The 24,438-nt window shown below is 31.7% G+C and overlaps 1 protein-coding gene across 3 annotated transcripts in view; it reads right to left on the bottom strand.

Annotated features, from left to right (window-relative positions):
* LOC114331506 (corticotropin-releasing factor-binding protein) overlaps positions 1-24,438 on the bottom strand; it is a 553,233-nt gene that overhangs the window by 64,044 nt on the left and 464,751 nt on the right. The window lies entirely within an intron of this gene.

Here is a 24,438-nt window from a genome sequence, read left to right as displayed (position 1 = left end):
ATGCAAAGTCCGCAGATAGTGTGCTACTTTTTTTATAAACAAAATGCCGCCCGAAAATCGAGCTTTTTTTTCAATTTTTGCTCTATAACTCCAAAGATTTTAACTTTACACCAAAAATAAAAATTCACCGTAATTAAATTCGGCATAGAGACGTGTTTTCCCGATTTACTTCGACGAAAATTTTCCCCGGAAAGTGCGGGTTTTTAAAACAAAATCTTTAATTTTCAACTAAAATTTTAGATAAGTAACTGTTTATAAATAATTAAATAACTTGGCAATATAATAGTACATTGTTTACCGGGTAGGAAAAGCTTAACATTCCTGGACGACTGTGAAGATTGCTAAGTCGAGGCGCAAGCCGAGACTTAGCAACACAGAGTCCAGGAATGTGGCTTTTCCTACGAGGTAAACATACTATTCTTCCGCAAATCGTTTAAAATTTGACAGATATTGATTGATTTAAAAAAAACGAGATAATTTTATTCCCAAATAAATGGTGCTTTGAAATTCCTAATAAAATTACTTGGGTTACTATGGAAACGTATTGAGGTTGAATTGTCAAACTTGACGCTTATAAATTTATTTGCTGGTGTTCTCGAAAGTAAAATGATAAGTGATGATGAAATTTCCATTCCTGGGACTCCTCCAGAGCTGGTTGAGGCAGTGAATACTGCTTCATTAGAATTATTGCCAAAGAAATCAAGAGAAAAGTACGAAAATGCATACAGACGTTTTATGGATTATCGCATGAGTAAAAATACGAGTCCTTTCTCGGAAAATGTTGTAATGGCATACTTCCTAGACCTTTGTTTAAAGATGAAATCTTCAACATTATGGGCCAATTATTCAATGCTGAAGTCAACCCTTGCACTTAAACACAATGTAGATATATCTACATACTCAAAACTTCGTTCTTTATTGAAACGGCAAGCTCAAGGTTATAGGGCAAAGAAATCTAAGATTTTAACGAAGGAACAAATTGAAAAATTTATCCAGGAAGCTCCAGATAAGAAAATTTTATGATTAAGGTAATTTACAAGGTTTTAATAGCAATGTGTTTTCTATCATTTATGTAGAACACTAACAACTGTACGGAAATATCATTTCCTTACAGTAAGGAAGTCCTGACTTTTTCTTCAAGAAATTTTGACAGGAATGTCAAAATTTCCTGGCGATTTTCGGAAAAAGCTATTTTTGTATAGATTATAATTCCAGAAGCCGATGAAAATTGAATGAACAGTTTAGCAACAATTGAATTGTTAATTAAAATTTTACGGTCGCTATAATAACCACAATAATTACGATGTATAAGAATAACTATGATTTTTTTATAAAAAGAAGCTGTACCTATCTAATGTACTTTACCTAATTAAAATCGATCTATTTAAGCGGCCTCAGGAATATTTTAAAATTAAAAACATTTTTTTTTTGGTTATAAACAAATAGAATATCTCGAGAAATATTAAATTAAATTCAATCATGAAAACGATATTGAAAAAAAAAGGCGGCCTGACGCTTCTTTTGAAATAAAAACGTTTCATTGTGATGAGTGGTTCCTGAGATACAAGCGGTCAAAATTGACCGGCATTTACGGCAAAAAGATATAAACGATAGGATCATAGTTTTCAAACCATCACCTTTTTATTTGGATTATTTTTCTCCACACCAATTCTCATATCTTTAAAATCATATCTTTAAAATACTCATAATATATTTTATTATAATAAAAACTTAAATTATTATAATAATAACTAAAATATTACGAGTGAAAATTACCAAAAATAGCAAAACTCCAATCAAAAATTAGATTGGAGAAAATGTAATCTCAAAGTTCAAAATCGTTATACGTTTAAAAATGCATATACTCGGCTTCCCATGGAGCAATTTTCTTCATTCTTTTTTTGTTCCCAAGTAACTCGAGTAGAGCCATCTAACTAACGCATTATTAAATGTCAAAGTTGCTTTTGTTTTGTTATAATAAATTAATTTATTTATTATAACAAAAATTTTTAATTTCTTTAAACAAGATGGTTTAAATAATTGTACAGCTTTAAATATTTGTGTTTTTAACGTTAAAAGGTACACTTGTAGTAAGTTTATTTAAAAAAGTCTACAATTGGAAAAAATATGTAGTTTTCTTTCCTTATAAATAAACTAATCTATTATAACAAAACAAAAGCAAGTTTGACATTTAATAATACGTTAGTTAGATGGCTCTACTTGAGTTACTTGGGAACAAAAAAAAAAGAATGAAGAAAATTGCTCCATGGGAGGCCGAGAAAATGCATTTTTTTAACTTATGCCGATTTTGAACTTTGAGATTACATTTCCTTCAACCTAATTTTTGATTGGAATTTTGCTATTTTTGTCAATTTTCACTCGTAACATCGATAGTTTTTATTATAATAAAATATGTTTGAGTATTTTAAAGATACGAAAATTGGTGTGGAGAAAGAGGACCGAAATAAAAAGGTGATGGTTCGACAATTATGATCCCGTTGTTTATTTCTTTGCTGTAAATGCCGGTCAGCTTTGACCGCTTGTATCTCAGGAACAATTCATCACAATTAAACGTTTTTTATTTTAAAATAAGCGTCATGCCTCCTTTTTTCAATGCCGTTTTTATGATTTATTTTAATATTTCCCGAGATATTCTATTTGTTTATAAGCCAAAAAATTGTTTATGATTTTAAAATATTCCTGTGGCCGCTTTAATATTTTTTTTTTATTAGAAAAAGAAGTCGCATCCACCAAAAGGTTATTAGCGACGGAACAAAATATAAATAACAAAAGTAAACAACTACAGGTTGTACAGAATGTTTATGGATTTTAGATAATTAACTATATTGTCGCAGGAATAGTTTTGACCTAGAGCCTGTGGTAGAGCGTTTGGGATCTTGTAGCGCTGTCTTTCTTGGTCATATTTACTACAAACTATTAAAAAGTGTTCGACTGTTAATCGGACGTTACACTGATCGCATATAGGTGGATTACTCTTTGTGAAAAGGTAAGAGTGCGTTAACCTGGTATGTCCTAGACGTAAACGCGCAACCGCAATTTGTTCTCGTCTATTGCGCGACGATGGAAACCACTGAGACACATTATTTTTTATTTTATTTAACTTAGAATTAGATTGAGACCACTCATTTCGTCACAAACACAACACTTTATTTTTAAAATAAGCTTTTAAGTCACTGGAGACAAACTTGTCTATCGGCTCCGAAAAATCACTTAAAATTGCCTCTCGTGCAGTCCTGTCAGCTTCTTCATTTCCTGTTATTCCGACGTGTGAGGGAACCCATACAAATTGAACGCTTCTTCCATGTTCATGAGCTTGGGAAAGCTGGTATTTTAGCAACTTTTCAAAAGGATGTTTCGGAAAAATGTGTTTTAATGAGTTTAGAGAGCTAAGGGAATCTGTTATGATCAGGGCTTTGGTGAGTGTAAGCTCATTAAGAAGTTTCACAGCACGGTATATGGCGTAGAGTTCAGCTGAAAATGTGCTACATGCTGGGGGTAAACGGAAAAGAAGATTGTTTACTAGTATCGCTACACCACCGCTTGCACGACCTGCATCTGTACGGTCTTTGCGGAAACAATTGAAATGTTTTGAATTGTACAACTGATTGGTCTTTAAGTTAGTCTCCTGTAGACAAATAATATCTGGAGAATATTCGGATAAAAGAAGCTGTAGCATAGGGAGACGATGGAAAAATCCATCAATGTTCCATTGAAGTATCGAGTTGAATGTTGTTAACAGATTCGGAGTTAGATGATACTGAGCAATTATCTACAGAAGAGTCACTGTCTAAGTCAGAAATCTCTTTCCCTAAATGGTTAAGAAGTTTCTTTTGAAGTTTTGTAAACTTAGTTTTTGTAGATCTATCATTTGCATATTGATATCTGCTTTGTAAAAGATAGAGTAAACCAGGCATATCAGTTGTAAATTCTCTAACGACGCTAATAGTGTCGGGGGAGCCTTGGACATTATCAATCAGTAAGGACAATTGGTGGTAATTTAAAACGAATGGTGGGGTATGATTATCAATAAAATTTTCAAGAGTTTCCCGTGTAGATGGGACTTTAGATGAGCGCGGTTTTTTTGGTTCAGAAGATTTGGGTTTTGCAAACAGATTTTGTGATGAAATTGCTGAGTCTGAAGGAGGAGTATCGATCTCACCAATACTGCGTTTTATGGAAGAACTTGCGTTTTCGCAAGTGCTATTAGAGTTTTCACTTAGATGTTGTGGCTTTATTACCTTTGGAAGTACTGGAGCAGACTCATTGGTAATGACAGAAGTCGAGCTTGAAGTTTTGATTGTAAGATTGGTTGCAATGGTTGTTTCGGAAAATTGTGGTGATGTATCAGTTTTATTGGAGTTTTCTGCAGTTGTATCTAATGGAAGAGGTGCTGATAGATTGGAGGATATTGCTTTAGGAGTTTGTGAAAACGGTATTACCGCTGAATGTGGATGACTGAAAGTGTTGCTATGAGTAGGAGTATTAGTAATTTCTTGGTCATGGAGATTTGTAGGTGTAGGTGATATACTCGGATTTGATAATGCATAACTTGATGACTGCTGAGTGTTTGGTAACTTGTGTAATATACTTGTTGGATCTGTTTGATTTGGTACTTCATTGTTTGAATCAATATGAGTTGATTCCGTTACTGAACTGTTATTGCATTGGGATGATATGTGTCCTGTATTTTTGCAAATAAAGCAGGTGAGTGTACCTTGTGACAAAAATATGCGGTAAGGTGTTTGGTCGAAATTTATTAGAATAGAATCTGGAATTGGTGATGTTATAGGGCTTACATAAACTTGCCTCCGAAAGCTCAATATCTGACTATATTCGGAAAGAGTTGAGCTAATTTTCAGAAATGTTATTGGGGAAATAAGCTTTAAACCAATATTCTGTAATTCTTCAACTAATACTTGATGAGGAATTGACGGGCAGACACCAGACAAGACTAGTCTTTCTGCTGGAGAGACAAGTCTCCGTGCTGTTACAACTTCGCCGAGTACTTCTATAGAGCCATGTTGTTGCATGAAATTATCTACTACGGTTTTGTTTGCCAAATACATGCAGATTCTATTATGAGATAATCTAGATGAAAAAATAATATTTTTTGGGTTGATTATTGTGCCCAACGGAATTAAATAATCCTGCAATTTAGCATTATCGATACAACTAAATACAATTGCTTGGGTCTTACTCGGAAAAGAGTTTGAAGCGGCTGATGCATAACTGTTTGTGATATTCGAACGTTGATTTACTGGACTGGTTAGATCGGAAGGTGTGTTTACATTGTGTGAAGTCATTTTAGCTGCGGTGGCGAAAGCTTCAGTCCGGCTCTGGTAAGTGACAAACCAACCGCATGCTAGCTAACCTCACAAAATGATTGAACGGTGGTGTATATTTATTATTTGACGTTTTCTTTTCACAATAATAAAGTAATAATTACGTATAGATGACTTACGTAGTAGTATCTAGTAGATAAACACTTTAATTTTAAAAAACTATTTAATAATACCACTTGTTTTTAGTAAAAACTAGGAGTACAATATCAGTACAACTTCACCATACCTTGTCAGGGCCGGTCTCCGCTTTAATATTCCGATTTCAATTCTGTAAAGTACAGCCATGCCTCCTTTTTTCAATGCCGTTTCCATGATTTAGTTTAATATTTCCCGAGATATTCTATTTGTTCCCGATTACAATTCTGTTAAGTACAGCTGGTTCCTAAAAAAACTGATACGACGGTTAAAGCGTATGTTGTAAAAAATTTAGCAGTGTATTTTGAAGGATAAATACTTATTATTTACGTACTGTCACTGTCACTGCAAAATCTTAAAAATTTGTCAGATAACTTATTCTGTTCAACCTCAAAAAATGGCTCCACATGCTAGCAAAGAACTAAAAGCAAGATTTGTAACGAAATTAGAAGATGGTTGGTCACTATCTGCATTTAACGTAAGCAGAACAACAGTTTTTATTACTAATAAAAGATGGAGACAATATGAAACTCTCGAAAGACTGGAAGACCAAAAATATCTACCGCTCATGAAGATCGTACGCTTTTGGAGAGGTTAGAAGAGAATCCTTTTGAAGATGAAAAAACTGCAAGAATTTAAAATAATATCAAAATTTAGACCTAATAAATATTACAATTTATGAATTAACATACAATATGTAATCAGTTGTTTGTTGTTTGTTTGTTTATTTTATTATTTTTCTGTCATAATAAATATAATAAATATAATGTCAAACCAATCAAACACACTGCTCAAAATGTTCAAATATTATCAAGAGTGGTATCAGTTTTTTTAAGAACCAGCTGTACATTAGATAGGTAAAGTGCTTTTTATACAAAAATCGTAGTTATTCTTTATTGTGGTTATTATAGCTACAGTAAATTTTTATTTAACCATTTAATTGTTGCTAAACTGTTCATTTAATTTCCATCGGCTGTTGGAATTATAATCTATAAGAAAATAGATTTGATATTACCAAGTTACTTAATTATTGATAAACAATTACTTAAATAAAATTTTAGTTGAAAATTAAAGATTTTGATGGAAAAACCCGCATTTTCCGGGGAAAATTTTCGTCGAAGTAAATCGGGAAAAACACGTCTCTAGGCAGAATTTAATTACGGTGTATTTTTATTTGGTTGTTTTTGGTGTAAAGTTAAAATTTTTGGAGTTATAAAGCAAAAATTCAAAAAACACGATTTTCGGGCGTCATTTTATTTATAAAATAGTAGCACACTAGCTGCGGACTTTGCATACCTATATTATTAGTATATACAATCATAAGATTCGATTCCAGCAATAAAATTGCTGGTAAACAACTTTTCCCAAAAACGGCCTATTCTCGGATAATCTGTCCAGACTATTAGGGAAATTCAATCAAATAACGGAAAACTTTCACGGGTATGCATAAAAAATAAGGATACAGAACAATCACTTCAATTAAATTAAGATGTTTGAACCACAATACAACCAATTTATAAAGCTTGCTCAAATCCAGGTCAATATCTGTCGAAAAAAAATATAAGTAACAATATCAAATAAATCAAGGATATTACATATTCGGGTAATAAGCAGGATATTTCAATCAACAATAGAATATATGTAAACATTATACGAAAACCAACATAAACCAAGCGATACAAATAAAAAAAAATCAGCCGTTCAGCTACACGTAAAAGTCGTAAAAAATATCAATTACATAATACATTAGCAATTCGGGCCAAGCAGGCTCATGGCTGGGTTTACATTCTTCCTCCATTCTTGATCGTTCTTCACTTTTTCTTTCCAATTGGTTGCATTAAGATACCTCAGGTCGTCATTAACTTCATGGCTCCGTCTGGTCCTAGGTCTTCATTCATAAGGCGACGCGACGGTACAAAAATTGTAAAGCGCTTTGTAGAAACTGGAGGAGTAAAAGATGGCGTTCGACGGAAAAACAAAAACTGTTATAAATTTAAATAAAATTTTATATTTAATGCATAGTCTCGTTAAAGATCCACATACGTCTTTACGCAGAGCTGCACAAATACATGATGTAGGTTACTATAGGCTATTGATTATGTTCAAACTAAGAGAGCTTCAAGGAACTACAACGTTAACAGAGTTTTATTCATATGGTCAATGGACATCTAAGTATGAAAAAACCGCGGTGTGCTACCATTTATAGGGGTGCTTTTTGGAGAAAGGAGTGAAGTAGTCCCTAGGCATAGGGAATTAGGGTGAGTTATATGCACTTTTGATACATGTATACATAAAAATTTTTCCAGGTTAAATTTACTATAAAAATATCACCTTCTAAAGTAAAAAATATATTTTTTTAATATATTCAAAAAAAAAAGAAAAAAAAACAGAAAATAGCAATTTTATTTTTTGCTCCATAGCTTTTTTCCACGGGAGTATTGGTACAGCCATTGCTTCACAAACAAAAACATCCATCCTTCCTCTTTAAAGTAACGTTCGGTAGAAGTCTCTAGGACTTACTGTTTCCAAGATACGATTTTTCAAACTTCGCCACTCACAGCGATTTTGGACCATTTTCCTTGTTATTTCATTATTCTGTAACCTTTTTTACGCAGCTTTAGTTATATGCACTGGTAGGTACATGTAATAGGAAGATAAGTCATTTACCTTTAGAATTGTCTACCGTAAAAGGCTATTGTATAACTATTTAAGCAAGATTATGGTTTTTCAAAATTTTATATTTTTAACGATTTTTCATATAATATTTTACGATTATTTTTAAATTTCTCATTATAACATTTTTTCTGGTTCATTTAGGTATATACATTGCTGAATAAAAACAAAGCTTATTTTTTTTGCTTTACAATGGTTTATTGTAAAAAACTCTACGACTTCTTTTAAACAAGATATGCTTTTTCAAAATGCGACATATACACATAAAATATGTCCCACTAAACTGGAGCCATGTGGAATACTTTTTGATTATTAATTTTATGAAAACAATATTATTCTTCATAAAATGCTCTGCATAGTGTTAAACTTAAAATGCAGTCATCAAATATCCAATTTTATTCATAGTATACGAGACATGTTTAAAAATATTAATTTAGCTCAAGAGTAAAGTACCTTTATATTTCACAATATCGAAAAGTCCTATTAAGAAAAGTTATTTGGAATTAAAAATTATGTTATAATGTGCAATTATATTCTTCAAATTCAAAAAATTAAATTTAAAAATTTTTCTCAAATTACGTATACCTTTGGATATCCTACGGATGTCTTGTTTAAAATGGTCCTAGAATTTTTTACAATAAACCGTTTTAAAGCGAAGAAAATAAGCTTTCTTTTTTATTGCACAATGTATGTACCTAAATGTACAAGAAAAAAATATAGCTATTGATAAATTTAAAAGTAATCCTAAAAAGTTACAAAAATCGTTAAAAGTATGTATATAACTTTGAAAAACCATAACTTGCTTAAAAATAGCCATACAACCTTACATGATAGACCATTTTAATGGTAATTGACTTCTCTTTGCATAATTGACCATTATATTATATATATAGAAATGCGTAGAAAAAAGTTACAGAACAATGTTTGCGAAATAATGGGGAAAACGGCCGAAAACTGCTGTAAGCAACGAAATTTTAAAAATCATATTTCGGAAACTCTAAATCCTAGAGGCTTTTACGAAACGTTGTTTTAAAGAGGAAGAATGGATTTTTTTCCTTTTTTTTTAATATATTTTTCTAAAAAAAATATTTTTGACTTTAAAAGGTGATACTTTGATAGTAAATTTAACCTGCAACAATTTTTCTGTAGACGTGTTTGTACCAAATGTGCATAGAACTAACCGTAATTCACCCTGTGCTTAGGGACTAGTTCACCTCTTTATCAAAAACGCAACCCTTTAAATGGTAGTACTCCGCGGTTTTTTCATATTTAGAGGTCCAATGACCATATGAAATAATAAAACCCGGTTAGCGTTGTAGTTCCTTTCTAAAATACATAGGCTACTAGTCAGTCTTGCCTGTATTACAAAAGAATTCATTTTTAGACCCTGCAAAATCCAGTAAATGCAAGAATTAAATGAATACGATAATAAATTAAATTAAAATCAGAATAAAGTTGCACTAAAAATAAACAAACTAAGACACAAGGAGCACTCCCGAATCATGATTTGGGATTTACATAAATATACATTGTAAATCATGATTCGGGAGTGCTCTTCGTAACATTCAACGAGTCTTGATTTGTTTATTTCTAGTGCATATTTATTGTGATTTTAGTATACAACCTTAGACTAGAGTTTAGTGAGGAAATAATGAAAAAAATTATATCTGACGAGATTTTTGTTAACAAGGTATGTTTTTTCATCGAAGGAATATTTACAATGTATGGGAATGTAAAGGCCGGGACACACATATCCACACCGAGCCCGAGCCGACACACGGTAGAGTGTGGGACGTGCCACGGCGAGAAAGAAAAAGTAAGGTATTTTATCTGTGGGGACACATAGTATTGCATCATGGTACAAAGACGCCAGGTACGATAGCTGGAATATCCGAAATTCGGATGAGTTCGCGCATGACGTCACAATGAGAGTGATTTTAAATATTCCCCATTTAAAACATTAGCGCTTGGAGCACAATTAGTTTTAAATTGGTCATAAAGAGTCATTTTAATAGATTAATATAATTTCTGTTTATTTATTTAGGATTTATTGAAATGTAGGTGCTTTATTATTTTGATTTGAAAAATTAATCAACAATACAATGAACAAAAATAAATTTCTAAAATAAAGTGATGTATATTCAAATTTTTTTTGTATTCGTCGCTTTTTAAATCAATTTTACGAGCTTGTTTTTGATTTGCTTGTCTTATTTGGGGCCAGTGTTAAGAAGGGGATCGAGCCATGGGCGTACATATAAAAATTTGTAGGGGGGCTAGACCTGAAAATGTTGTATATTATATTTTGTATACTTTGGATGAAAATATATAGTTTAGACAACCCGAAAAGCCATGGGGGGCACGGCCCCCCTACCCATATATATTGATGTGATCTTGATTATTGATATGAGATAATATTCTTATATGTCACTTAATTTAATCAATGTATTAATACTAATCTAATTAATTAACTAGATCACATATCAATATGTTTTCAATCTCAGGGCGAATTATAAATTAATTACTTACTTTCGTGGCTTCTAAATATTTCTTAATGGTTCCTAATCGGGATAGAAAAGAAAAGAGTAAAAAAAATACACATATGGGTTACAATTATAATCAAAATATTTTTTATTTTATTTAAAAGGCAATCAATGCTTAATATTTGCTATTTCTTATTATTCTTAAACATAACATTTACAAATGGGAATCTTATTTCCTTTTGGTTTTCAATTGAAAGTTTTTATTAACATTTAACTATTAGGAGTTATTAGGAACAACTCTATTTAAGTTTGATGAAGCTTTTCTGATATTATTGATTATGTTATTCAATTTTTTATGTGGAATTTAATACGAAAAACCCATACATTCATGTCCAAACAAATGAGACTGACCTTTTCCTGGTGAACTGAAAATGTCCTCACACAAAACCAGTTTCCTGCTATCCTTGGCTGCGATCAAACCTCGTCCTGGCTTCCAGTAATGTTCTCCTTTGAAAAACTAGCTCGTATAGCTCTCGTTCCTGCGTCTGTCGTGATGCTGTGTTCTACCTTTCTCGAAACTGCTATCAGCTACCGGGACACTCTTGGCTCAAGGAGGTTCTTTTACTCTCGACCTGGCCTACTTCTCGTTCCACGATAGATACTCCACACTCACGGAACTACATCGGCTTTCTCACTCTCCGTACACTACCGTCTACTACTCGACTTCACTTCTCGACAGCTCAAAACATTCTGATCTCACTTTCTCATCCATTCCCCTACTTTCTAAATATCCCTTCCAGATTCACAAATCAATCTTCCACCACCAACTCTCATTCGTAATATTCCTCAAAACCAATTTTTAATCTTTCTAAATATGCTTAATGGATTTCAAAAGAAAATATTTAATTCCCATTCTAAAATACTTTCTAACTATTTACAAATTTTAATGACCTATTCTCTCTTTCAAATGAGTCTTATTTAGCATAGGCTAATGATCGAAACCTTCCGCGAAAAACGATAATGAACTATCATCTATTTCACTGAGTTTTATTTAGCATAGGCTAATGATCGACCTTCCGAGAAGAACGATAATGGTACGCGTCATTCACTTTGTTTATCTAAGCACATTGTTCCGAGTTTCGTACGCTTATTCTAATCACTTCTTAAAATTAAATATAACAATTTGTTGTATACAGGTTGTTCTAAATTTATATGCCCGAGGTTGAGAAAATTAAACATATTTTATATTAAAGTGAATTTTGTTTATAATTATCAAAATTTAATTTTCATATCAAATAGAAATATAACAAATCCCCGCCTTGTATTCGATAAAATTTATCTGCATTTTTAAATAAATTTTCTCGAGGCAAAACCAACTCCCTGTATATTTCCTTACTTTAATCTACGTCTTATATCCTAACTTACTATCTACTTCATGTAATTCTGTCTTTTATTCGTGATATTTGTATACATCGTGAATATTATAAATTCCTCGGATCTTTTCCGAGTTCCTGTGCCTCAACTCATAACTATTTATCCCATTTTCATTATTCACGATGTACGGGCCTTCGAAAACAGGCATCAACTTTGCGCAAATGCCCCCAGGAAGATTTGATACTCGTAATGCCCTCACGAGTACTTTTTCACCCTTTTGGAAAGTCACTGGTCTTCTTTTTCTATTTTGTTCCTGTCTTTGGATATATTTTTCGTTGCTTCGCCGTAATCTTCTCTGTACGGTTTCAATCACCTGTTGATATTCTTTTGGCTCTTGGTCTTCCCATGGCCTTATCGGCAGTACACCCTTCATGATGTATTCTGGGGTCTCTTTTGTTACTGTGCTCGGAATTGTATTTAGATACCTTTCTATTTCCGCCATTTTCCTGTCCCAGTGGCGATGTTGACCATCTGTTGCAATGCGAAGAAATTTCGTCACTTCCTGTATGAATCGTTCCGAAGGATTACTCTGTGGATGCCTGATGCTGACAAAATTTGTCTCTATTCCTCGTTCTCGAAGTTGTCCCTTGAAACGATCATTTCGGAAATACGTTGCATTGTCCAGTAGAATCTTTTTTGGTGTTCCTACTATGGCTATAAAATTGTCGATTTTTCTTAATATTTCCTGCCCCTTTGTGGTGCGGCAACTATATAATTTTACGTATTTTGAAAACACATCCACCATTACCAGAATATGTTTGTTCCTTTTAGTGGTCATAATTAGATCGCTTAACATATCTATTGCTACAATGTCTAGTTTGTTTCGGGCTTCAATATTTTTGGCAACATTTTCGTTTTTGAAATTCCGACTCTTATATTTTTGACATACATCGCACTTCTGGGTAATTTCCTTTGCAATGCGGTAATCCTGTCGGCTGATGTAATTTTCCCTAAAAACGAGCCAAACTTTTCTGCTACCGATATGCCCATTGTCCTCATGTAATTTCTTTATTATCTTTTCGGCCAATGTCTGTGTCACTAAATATAGTTCCTCTCCGTCTATTCTCTTAAAATATATGTCATTTTCTATTTCCGCTCTTCTTTTCTCTCTTTCCTCTAGGTCTTCTTGGTTTGTCCTTATCTCATTTAACGAATATATCCCTTCTTCTTGTATTAATCTATTTAGTCCCACCTGTAGAGTAATTGTTTCCTTTTTTCCGGTGTCCTCATCCCGTGTTAGAGCGTCGGCTATTATGTTGTCTTTTCCTTTTATATATCGGAACTCAAAATCGTACTCCTGTAATAATAGAATGCCTCTATGTATTCTATTATTTACTAATCTATTCTTCATGATATGTACTAAAGCTGCATGGTCTGTTTCGATTGTGAATTTTGCTCCCAATAAGTAAAACCTCAATTTGTTTACGCAATATAGTACACTGGCAAACTCCAATTCTGTAACACTATATTTTCTCTCATGTGTTTTAGTCACTCGAGATATAAAACATATCGGCACTTCTTGGTCGTTTTGTATTTGAGACAGAACTCCTGCAAATTTTTGTATGGACGCATCAGTTCGGAGTATAAAAGGTAAATTGTAAATGGGGTGGTATATTTTCGTTCCTTTTGCGAATTCTCGTTTTAATGTTTCGAAAGCTTCCTCCTGTTCTTCTTTCCAATTCCATTTTATTCCTTTTTTAAGCAACTTTATCAGAGGGATTTCCTTTTGGCTCAAATCGGGAATCAGTTTTTTAAAATAATTAATCGTGCCAAGAAAACCTCTCAATGTTTTCAAATTCGTTGGTCTTGGGTATTCATCTATGAGCTTGACTCTGTCTTCGGATAATCTTACTGTTTTGGTGTCCAATTGAAAACCCAAATAAATGACTTCTTTTTGAAAAAATTGACATTTTTCAATGTTTAATTTCAATCCCGCTGTGTCCAATTCTTCCAGAATTATTTCTATGTGTTTCAGATGACTCTGAGTATCTTGTGAAAAAATTAATAAATCATCGATATAATGAACTATGAAATCTTCGTGGCGATTCAAAATGGTATGTAGAGCTCGGACGAGTGCAGCACAAGCATTCTGCAATCCAAACGGCACTACCTTAAACCGGTAGACAATACCATCAATAGAAAAAGCGGTGTAGTTTCTACACTTTTCAGCTAACGGTATCAACCAAAAACTGTGTTTTAAGTCAATTTTCGAAAATATGTGTGACCCGGTGATTCTTCCAAAAATGGCCTCGATGTTTAGAGGTGATTCATATTGTGATACTGTGTGCTGGTTGATATTCCTGGCATCTAAACATAATCTCAATTCTCCACTGCTTTTCTTTACTATCACAATCGGGTTAACATACGGTGAATCACATCTTTCGATGATTTGATCTTCCAACATTTTATTTATTTCTTCTTTCACCTCTTGTCGATACTTGTATGGAATCGGGTAAGTCTTTGATCGAAAATTTCCCAAGTTTTTCACCTCAAATGAATGTTCGTACTTTTTAGCCACTCTGTTTTCCTCATTGATCAAATTTTCGTAGTTTCTTAACATCATCCGCAATTATTTTTCTTTCCCTTCTCCACATATCAATTTTCTGTCTTTTTTCTCAGATTCTTCACACAAGTTTACCGTGCATTCTGCATCCTCGTTTGCATATACCTCCTCTTCAAATACCACTGTTTCAATCATATTCTTTTCACTTTCATTTTTTAGCTTTATTTCTTCTTCTCCTGAGCCCGTCTCTTCTTTTGAGGAATCCCAGGTTTCCTTTGTTTCTGATACTCTCAAATTTTCTTCTTCTGGGCTCAACTCTTCTTTTGAGGAGCCACAGGTTTCATTTTCTTTTATCTTTTTCTGACCTTTTCTCCTTTTTCTTCTTTGTCCTTGCTTCGCTGCCAAATTCATTTCCACTGTTTGTTCTTTACCTGATTCGTCCGTATTTTGTTTCTCATGTTCCTTGTCCTGTTCTTTTTCTTTTTCTTCTGTTAGTTTCATCGTATTATTTTTAAAATCTATCACTACATGTTTTTCTGCCAATTCGTCCACTCCTACTATCATGTCATGTGACATGTTTGGCATTATTACACATTGTAGTGCATACATATTCTTGCCCAGTCGTACCATTACTCGTATGCCTTCATTTATAGTTGCCAATGTCCGTTTGTTTGCGCCCACTAAATTTACCCTAGGTATTTTATAAATTAAATTTGTTAAGTTAACTTCTTCTATTAGTTTTCTGTTGACCAATGTTATTTCAGATCCAGTGTCTATCATAATTTTAATTGGTTTCTCGTTGATAAATCCATCCACAAATTTTAAATTAATTCCATTTTTCTTTTCGTTGTTTCCTGCCAATTTAATAAACTCCTTGGGGTGACAAAAGATTCCTGTTTGCTTTTTGGTTTTTAGTGAGCGCCGTCGTGAAAAGACGCCGGTTGCTCATCGTTGTTTATATTTTCGTCATAATGTCTCTCTCCGTCATATTCATCTGTCTGGGTATTATTTACTTCTCTTCTATTTTCTCTTGGTCTGTCGGATCTGTTTCGGTTTTCTCGATATACCTGTTCATTTTGTCTACCATTATTTCTGTTTTCTTGATTTGAGCGTGTGGTGTTTCTATTCTGGTATTCTCGATTTCTGTCCTCATTCCATTGCCTATTTCTTTGTTCATAATTTCCTCTTCCGTTGTCTCTATTTTCGTGTTCCCTTCTGGGATTAAAATCTCGTCTTGTATAGTCCCTCCTATTTTGATTTCTATCTCTGTAATCTTGTGTTTCTCGGGGCCTGTAATCTTCTCGCGACCTTCTTGATTTTCTTTCTCTTAGACGTGATTCTCTTATTTGTAGGAATTGGCATAAACTATCTATGTCTTTGTAATTTTGCAATGTGATATGGTCTTCCAGCGTTTCCTCGAAATGTCTTGCAATCAGTTCGACTAATTGTTCCGATGAGTAATTATATTGTAAATGTTTTGCATTATTGTAAATTTGCAAAGCATATGTCCTTTCTGATACACCCATCCTATCATTGTATTTCCCATTTTGCAATTCCTTGTTAATTTCCAATTGTTGGACCTTTCCCCAGAAATAATTCAAAAATTTTTGTTCAAATTGTTGCCAACTGTCAAATTCTTCTTCTTTGCAATCGAACCATAGGCTTGCTTCATTTTTGAGATGGTTTCTGATAGTTTCTTTTGCTGTTTCGAAATTTCCGATGTGCTGTATTTTCTTTTTCAGGCTATTTATGAACGGCACTGGGTGTAATCTTCTTACATCCCCGCCAAATCTTATCTTCACGTCATCTGTGCTATGTATAACCATTTCTCTTCTTTCTCCGACATTTTGTTGCGTCCGGTTTTCGGTGACTTGTTTTTCTATTTCTGTGATTCTTTTTTCCACTTCTTCTCTGTCTACTTGAATAGCATTTTCCAACTTATTTTCCAAATTTTCTAGTTCCTTTTTCTGGCCATTCGTTAACTCCTTTATTTTATCTTGAATTTTCATTTCATACTTTTCTATGCGTTCCTCCATTTTCTTGTTGTTCTCTTCTATGGCTTGTTTTGTTTCCTTCTGATTTTCTTGCATTATTCTTTTTGTTTCATCCATTTTTTGATCCAATTTTTGTTGTGTTTCATCCATTTTTCGTTGTGTTTCCTCCATTTTTTGATCCACTTTATCCATTTTCTTTGATGTTTCTTCCTGATTTTTCTCCATTGTTTGTTTTGTTTCTCTTTGATTGTCATCCAGTTTTTGTTGTGTTTCATCCATTTTCTGTTCCATTCTTTGTGACTGGAGTTGCATCATTTGTAATAATTTATCTATTCCTGATAATTCTTGCTGTTCTGATGCCATGATTGTCGTGTCTAAAATATCTTCTTGGTCTGAATGTTCTTTTTGTTTTTTGTTATCCTTGCTTTGGCTTCTTGTCACAGACATTTGTTTTCAAGAAGTACTGTCCCCGCCAAATATGAAATTTTACTAGTATGTTACCAAGACGACTTTTTCTCACCCAAATATTATAAATTGTCAATAAATATATCAAATGTAAATATCGTAAAATAAAATATTAAATCAGTTATGTAAAATTTGTACCTAAAGAGATCTAAAATTTTATGTTATCAAATGTAAGTATCTCACTTTTTACCACAGGCATATAAATTTTCAAATACCGGCTTTACTCTTTCTATCCTTCAAATTTGCCACTAGAAATACTTTACAATGCTTTCCACGTTGGACGACAGTTGATGTGATCTTGATTATTGATATGAGATAATATTCTTATATGTCACTTAATTTAATCAATGTATTAATACTAATCTAATTAATTAACCAGATCACATATCAATATGTTTTCAATCTCAGGGCGAATTATAAATTAATTACTTACTTTCGTGGCTTCTAAATATTTCTTAATGGTTCCTAATCGGGATAGAAAAGAAAAGAGTAAAAAAAATACACATATGGGTTACAATTATAATCAAAATATTTTTTATTTTATTTAAAAGGCAATCAATGCTTAATATTTGCTATTTCTTATTATTCTTAAACATAACATTTACAAATGGGAATCTTATTTCCTTTTGGTTTTCAATTGAAAGTTTTTATTAACATTTAACTATTAGGAGTTATTAGGAACAACTCTATTTAAGTTTGATGAAGCTTTTCTGATATTATTGATTATGTTATTCAATTTTTTATGTGGAATTTAATACGAAAAACCCATACATTCATGTCCAAACAAATGAGACTGACCTTTTCCTGGTGAACTGAAAATGTCCTCACACAAAACCCGTTTCCTGCTATCCTTGGCTGCGATCAAACCTCGTCCTGGCTTCCAGTAATGTTCTCCTTTGAAAAACTAGCTCGTATAGCTCTCGTTCCTGCGTCTGTCGTGATGCTGTGTTCTACCTTTCTCGAAACTGCTATCAGCTACCGGGACACTCTTGGCTCAAGGAGGTTCTTTTACTCTCGACCGGGCCTACTTCTCGTTCCACGATAGATACTCCACACTCACGGAACTACATCGGCTTTCTCACTCTCCGTACACTACCGTCTACTACTCGACTTCACTTCTCGACAGCTCAAAACATTCTGATCTCACTTTCTCATCCATTCCCCTACGTTCTAAATATCCCTTCCAGATTCACAAATCAATCTTCCACCACCAACTCTCATTCGTAATATTCCTCAAAACCAATTTTTAATCTTTCTAAATATGCTTAATGGATTTCAAAAGAAAATATTTAATTCCCATTCTAAAATACTTTCTAACTATTTACAAATTTTAATGACCTATTCTCTCTTTCAAATGAGTCTTATTTAGCATAGGCTAATGATCGAAACCTTCCGCGAAAAACGATAATGAACTATCATCTATTTCACTGAGTTTTATTTAGCATAGGCTAATGATCGACCTTCCGAGAAGAACGATAATGGTACGCGTCATTCACTTTGTTTATCTAAGCACATTGTTCCGAGTTTCGTACGCTTATTCTAATCACTTCTTAAAATTAAATATAACAATTTGTTGTATACAGGTTGTTCTAAATTTATATGCCCGAGGTTGAGAAAATTAAAAATATTTTATATTAAAGTGAATTTTGTTTATAATTATCAAAATTTAATTTTCATATCAAATAGAAATATAACAATATATATATATATATATATATATATATATATATATATATATATATATATATATATAAAACAAGGCTGAAATATTAGGGTAGCAGCAATCTCAAAGAAAACTCTTTATAATAGTTCCAAGCTTTCGAAAATGATTATTTTCATCATCAGGGAAACTACAATCATAAATAGACAGTATTTAACAAATAGGCTAACTGAAATCAATAATAATTGCTATCCTTGTGCTACCAAAAATCCAGAACACCATAGTTTCCTCTCACTAAACCAGGTGTCGAGGATCCCCAAAAACACAAAAACAACAAAAAATTGTTCTGAGAAATGCAGAGTCAATACTTTCACTAAAAACACTGCACATCACAAAACAATCTTACTAAAGAGTTACTTATATGTTTGTACTTACATTATTTGAGGATGTTGAGCCTAGTTGTTAAACACTGACACAAAACGAAATTTTGTCCTGGTACAAATCGTATATAAAAATTAAAATTAAAAACTATATATAAAAAATTGTTCTAAGAATCGAGTATAAATTGAAAAATGGTAAAATATTTTAAAAAATGATGTATGTCAAATGGCATTTTTGAAAATGTCTAACAAATGTTATATCGATTTTTATTAAATTTTGTTTGAATTCATACGGAAACGTCACTACCACTGAACCAATTATAATTATTTAATAAATGTTTTTTAAATTTTGAAATAGGAAAATTCCGAAATGAGAATAAAATAGTTTTAATCAATGCAAAGTTTTTTTAATAGTAGATGTCTTTTTTATTATGTGATTTATATTGAAAAAATCTATAAATTATATATTAAATGAAAGAAGAATTTGAATTATTAAATTTAAATTGGTCATTTTTATCTAAAGTGAGTAAATAAGAATAAATTTCACTGAGATGTCTTACATCTGATTTTTTGTTTATTGAATTTTCTTCTTGAAAGATAAAAGCCATTTCCAAAAAGAGTCTTTTGTTATATGAGTTCTCAGAAGCTAGTACTTTAGTATATTGATAATCCATTGTATGACCCTCTTTGGAAACGTGTTCTGCTAAAGCACAACGTTCAGGATGTAGTCTAGAATCACTTTTATGTGATATTATTCGAGATGATAAAGTTCTCGAGGTGATACCTATATAGTTCATATTACAACTATGACAAGGTATACTATAAACTACATTGGAACAAGATAATGCAGGAGTTTTATCTTTCAGTCTAGTAAAAATTGAGTTTATAGATAATGTGATACTATTAGTTATTTTTATGCCACTAATTTGATTAAAGATTCTGCATAGCTTTGGTGTGATGTTCTTAATGTAAGGGAGTGAAAAATATTTAAAGTTAATGGGTTCCTGGTTTTCTGTAACATTAGGAAGATTATTTAAATTTTGGTTGTTAATACTATTATTATTTGTGTATGAGATGTCAGATGTGTTAAAAAGTAATTTCTTTATAAGGGTTTTTGGATAGGAATTGTCAGTGAATATATTAAATAATATTTTTAGATTTGTATTATGAAATGAGCTGTCTGATATTTTTAAAACCCTTGATTTCATTTGTTTTATTAAATTAACTTTTTGAGAAAATTTATGGTACGACCAATAATTCATATACCTACCTGAGCTTATTGGTTTTTGGTACCAGTCAATCATTAAGGTGTTTGTAGTAGTATTACGAATAAATTTAGTATCTAAGAAGGGTAGAGTACCATTTTCATCTTCTCTTTCTAAGGTAAATTGAATGTAAGGATCATAACTGTTGAAGATGAATAAGATTTCATCCAAGGCATTGGAAGGTAGGCTAAGTATTATGTCATCAACATATTTCTTAATAAAACAAAGGTCAAAAGGTAGTACTGGTATTACTACGTCTAACAAATCGTCCATCACATAACATGCAATAATAGGTGAAATTGTCGCTCCCATAGGAGTACCAAATTTTTGTGAATAATATTGATTATTAAAAGAAAAATATGTGTTATTAAATAAAAAGCTAATTAAATTTAAGAAGGTGTCTTTCTCAATGTTACAGAAGTTACGAATAGAAGACCATTTTTTATTAATAGCTCTTAGAGCTGCATCTAAGTAAACATTACTAAAAAGGGACACGACATCTAAGCTTGCAATAACATAATTAGGTGGAAGTTTAAAGTTATTGAATTTGTTAGTAACTTCAAAAGAATCTTTTACGTAGTAATCATTATTAGTGTCATAAGCTTTAGTCAATATATCAGTTAAAAAAGAAGCCAAAAACTGTGTAGGAGCATTAATACAAGCTACTATAGGACGTACTGATAGTGTAGGTTTATGTATTTTAGGGAGAGCATAAAATTTTGGTGAAATACCACTATAACACATAAGTTTCTTTTTTGTATTAGGATCTATTTGGTTTGTATCTACTAGTGATTTTATTAATTTATTACATTTCTGTTGAATAGAAGAAGTTGGGTCCTTTGGTAAAATAGAATAGGCCTCTCTATTATTTAGTATATTTGAAGATAATTCTAAATATTGTTCTTTATATAAAATTACTGTTACATTACCTTTATCAGATTTTTATTCTTCTATTTGTAATATTTTAGTCTTCTATTCGTAACTTCTGTAACATTGAGAAAGACACCTTCTTAAATTTAATTAGCTTTTTATTTAATAACACATATTTTTCTTTTAATAATCAATATTATTCACAAAAATTTGGTACTCCTATGGGAGCGACAATTTCACCTATTATTGCATGTTATGTGATGGACGATTTGTTAGACGTAGTAATACCAGTACTACCTTTTGACCTTTGTTTTATTAAGAAATATGTTGATGACATAATACTTAGCCTACCTTCCAATGCCTTGGATGAAATCTTATTCATCTTCAACAGTTGTTATGATCCTTACATTCAATTTACCTTAGAAAGAGAAGATGAAAATGGTACTCTACCCTTCTTAGATACTAAATTTATTCGTAATACTACTACAAACACCTTAATGATTGACTGGTACCAAAAACCAATAAGCTCAGGTAGGTATATGAATTATTGGTCGTACCATAAATTTTCTCAAAAAGTTAATTTAATAAAACAAATGAAATCAAGGGTTTTAAAAATATCAGACAGCTCATTTCATAATACAAATCTAAAAATATTATTTAATATATTCACTGACAATTCCTATCCAAAAACCCTTATAAAGAAATTACTTTTTAACACATCTGACATCTCATACACAAATAATAATAGTATTAACAACCAAAATTTAAATAATCTTCCTAATGTTACAGAAAACCAGGAACCCATTAACTTTAAATATTTTTCACTCCCTTACATTAAGAACATCACACCAAAGCTATGCAGAATCTTTAATCAAATTAGTGGCATAAAAATAACTAATAGTATCACATTATCTATAAACTCAATTTTTACTAGACTGAAAGATAAAACTCCTGCATTATCTTGTTCCAATGTAGTTTATAGTATACCTTGTCATAGTTGTAATATGAACTATATAGGTATCACCTCGAGAACTTTATCATCTCGAATAATATCACATAAAAGTGATTCTAGACTACATCCTGAACGTTGTGCTTTAGCAGAACACGTTTCCAAAGAGGGTCATACAATGGATTATCAATATACTAAAGTACTAGCTTCTGAGAACTCATATAACAAAAGACTCTTTTTGGAAATGGCTTTTATCTTTCAAGAAGAAAATTCAATAAACAAAAAATCAGATGTAAGACATCTCAGTGAAATTTATTCTTATTTACTCACTTTAGATAAAAATGACCAATTTAAATTTAATAATTCAAATTCTTCTTTCATTTAATATATAATTTATAGATTTTTTCAATATAAATCACATAATAAAAAAGACATCTACTATTAAAAAAACTTTGCATTGATTAAAACTATTTTATTCTCATTTCGGAATTTTCCTATTTCAAAATTTAAAAAACATTTATTAAATAATTATAATTGGTTCAGTGGTAGTGACGTTTCCGTATGAATTCAAACAAAATTTAATAAAAATCGATATAACATTTGTTAGACATTTTCAAAAATGCCATTTGACATACATCATTTTTTAAAATATTTTACCATTTTTCAATTTATACTCGATTCTTAGAACAATTTTTTATATATAGTTTTTAATTTTAATTTTTATATACGATTTGTACCAGGACAAAATTTCGTTTTGTATGTCAGTGTTTAACAACTAGGCTCAACATCCTCAAATAATGTAAGTACAAACATATAAGTAACTCTTTAGTAAGATTGTTTTGTGATGTGCAGTGTTTTTAGTGAAAGTATTGACTCTGCATTTCTCAGAACAATTTTTTGTTGTTTTTGTGTTTTTGGGGATCCTCGACACCTGGTTTAGTGAGAGGAAACTATGGTGTTCTGGATTTTTGGTAGCACAAGGATAGCAATTATTATTGATTTCAGTTAGCCTATTTGTTAAATACTGTCTATTTATGATTGTAGTTTCCCTGATGATGAAAATAATCATTTTCGAAAGCTTGGAACTATTATAAAGAGTTTTCTTTGAGATTGCTGCTACCCTAATATTTCAGCCTTGTTTCCTAACTGTTCAGCAAATATTATATACCTGTTAACTATATATATATATATATATATATATATATATATATATATATATATATATATATATATGAGCGCCTATGAATCGACCCTTCATTTAGTTGCACGTAAACAGATGAACATAATTGATTATTAATGGTGTGAAACACAATCACAAAACAAATAAAACACAAGACTAAGTTACAATGCTCTTTAATTTTCTCTTATTTCTCATATTTTCTTTAAGTGTTAAGTTTTATTTCTTAATCCTAAAATAAATACGCGACCGAAAAAACAGGTGCTTGGTTTTGTAAACACATTCAATCTTTTCAGACAAATCAAAAAGTCTTTGCAAATAATTTTTCCCTGACTTTAACTGAAGTCCAGGTCCATTAAAATTATTAAATATATTATCCAGTTGATGCATTTTTACCACCAATTCTTCTGGAGGTTTCTTTAGGCCCCTTCGGAGATTTGGTCTATCCACGTGTAAGTGGAAAATATTTAATTACCCTATTTTTACCTGTAGCGATTTAAACGAAAAAACTGCCATTTCTAACCCGTAGGGACCGTTCAAGTATTACGTAACGCAGGTTGGGGGGGGGGGGGGGTCAAAAATCTTTAAAAATTTCGTTACGTAATAGTTAAACGCCCATTACAGTGCGTTACGTAGGGGGGAGAGTGGTCAAAAATCGCGTTACGTAATACTTGAACGCTCCCTTATTTGTTAATAACTAAATTTCCCGCCTGAACTGTGACGGGTATTTTTGTATTAATAATGTATTAGGTATATAGTACCCAAAAAACTCATTTGCAATGCCCAATGTTCAGCCGGGGTTGAATAACTGTAAGATAATATTTATTTTTTATCTAATAAAGTTCATGTCCTAACCTATTGATAACTGATACGTATTTATGTCAGAATTTTGTTTTGCGATAGGGAACAATTTGATCAATAAATAATTATTACTTTGATCTTCAATATAAAATACTTACCACAGAAATTTTGAAATTTGAACTATTTAGCATAGGAAAAATATTGAGTAGGTATATACCGACATATACAGCGTAAATTGTAATTAAGAACATTGGATATAATTTTATATAGTATATCAAATCATCTATAT

The sequence above is a fragment of the Diabrotica virgifera genome, chromosome 4 (assembly GCF_917563875.1).
Source record: "Diabrotica virgifera virgifera chromosome 4, PGI_DIABVI_V3a".
Taxonomy (NCBI): domain Eukaryota; kingdom Metazoa; phylum Arthropoda; class Insecta; order Coleoptera; family Chrysomelidae; genus Diabrotica; species Diabrotica virgifera.
The sequence above is the reverse complement of the archived record's forward strand: the minus strand, read 5'-3'. Positions and strand labels throughout refer to the sequence as shown.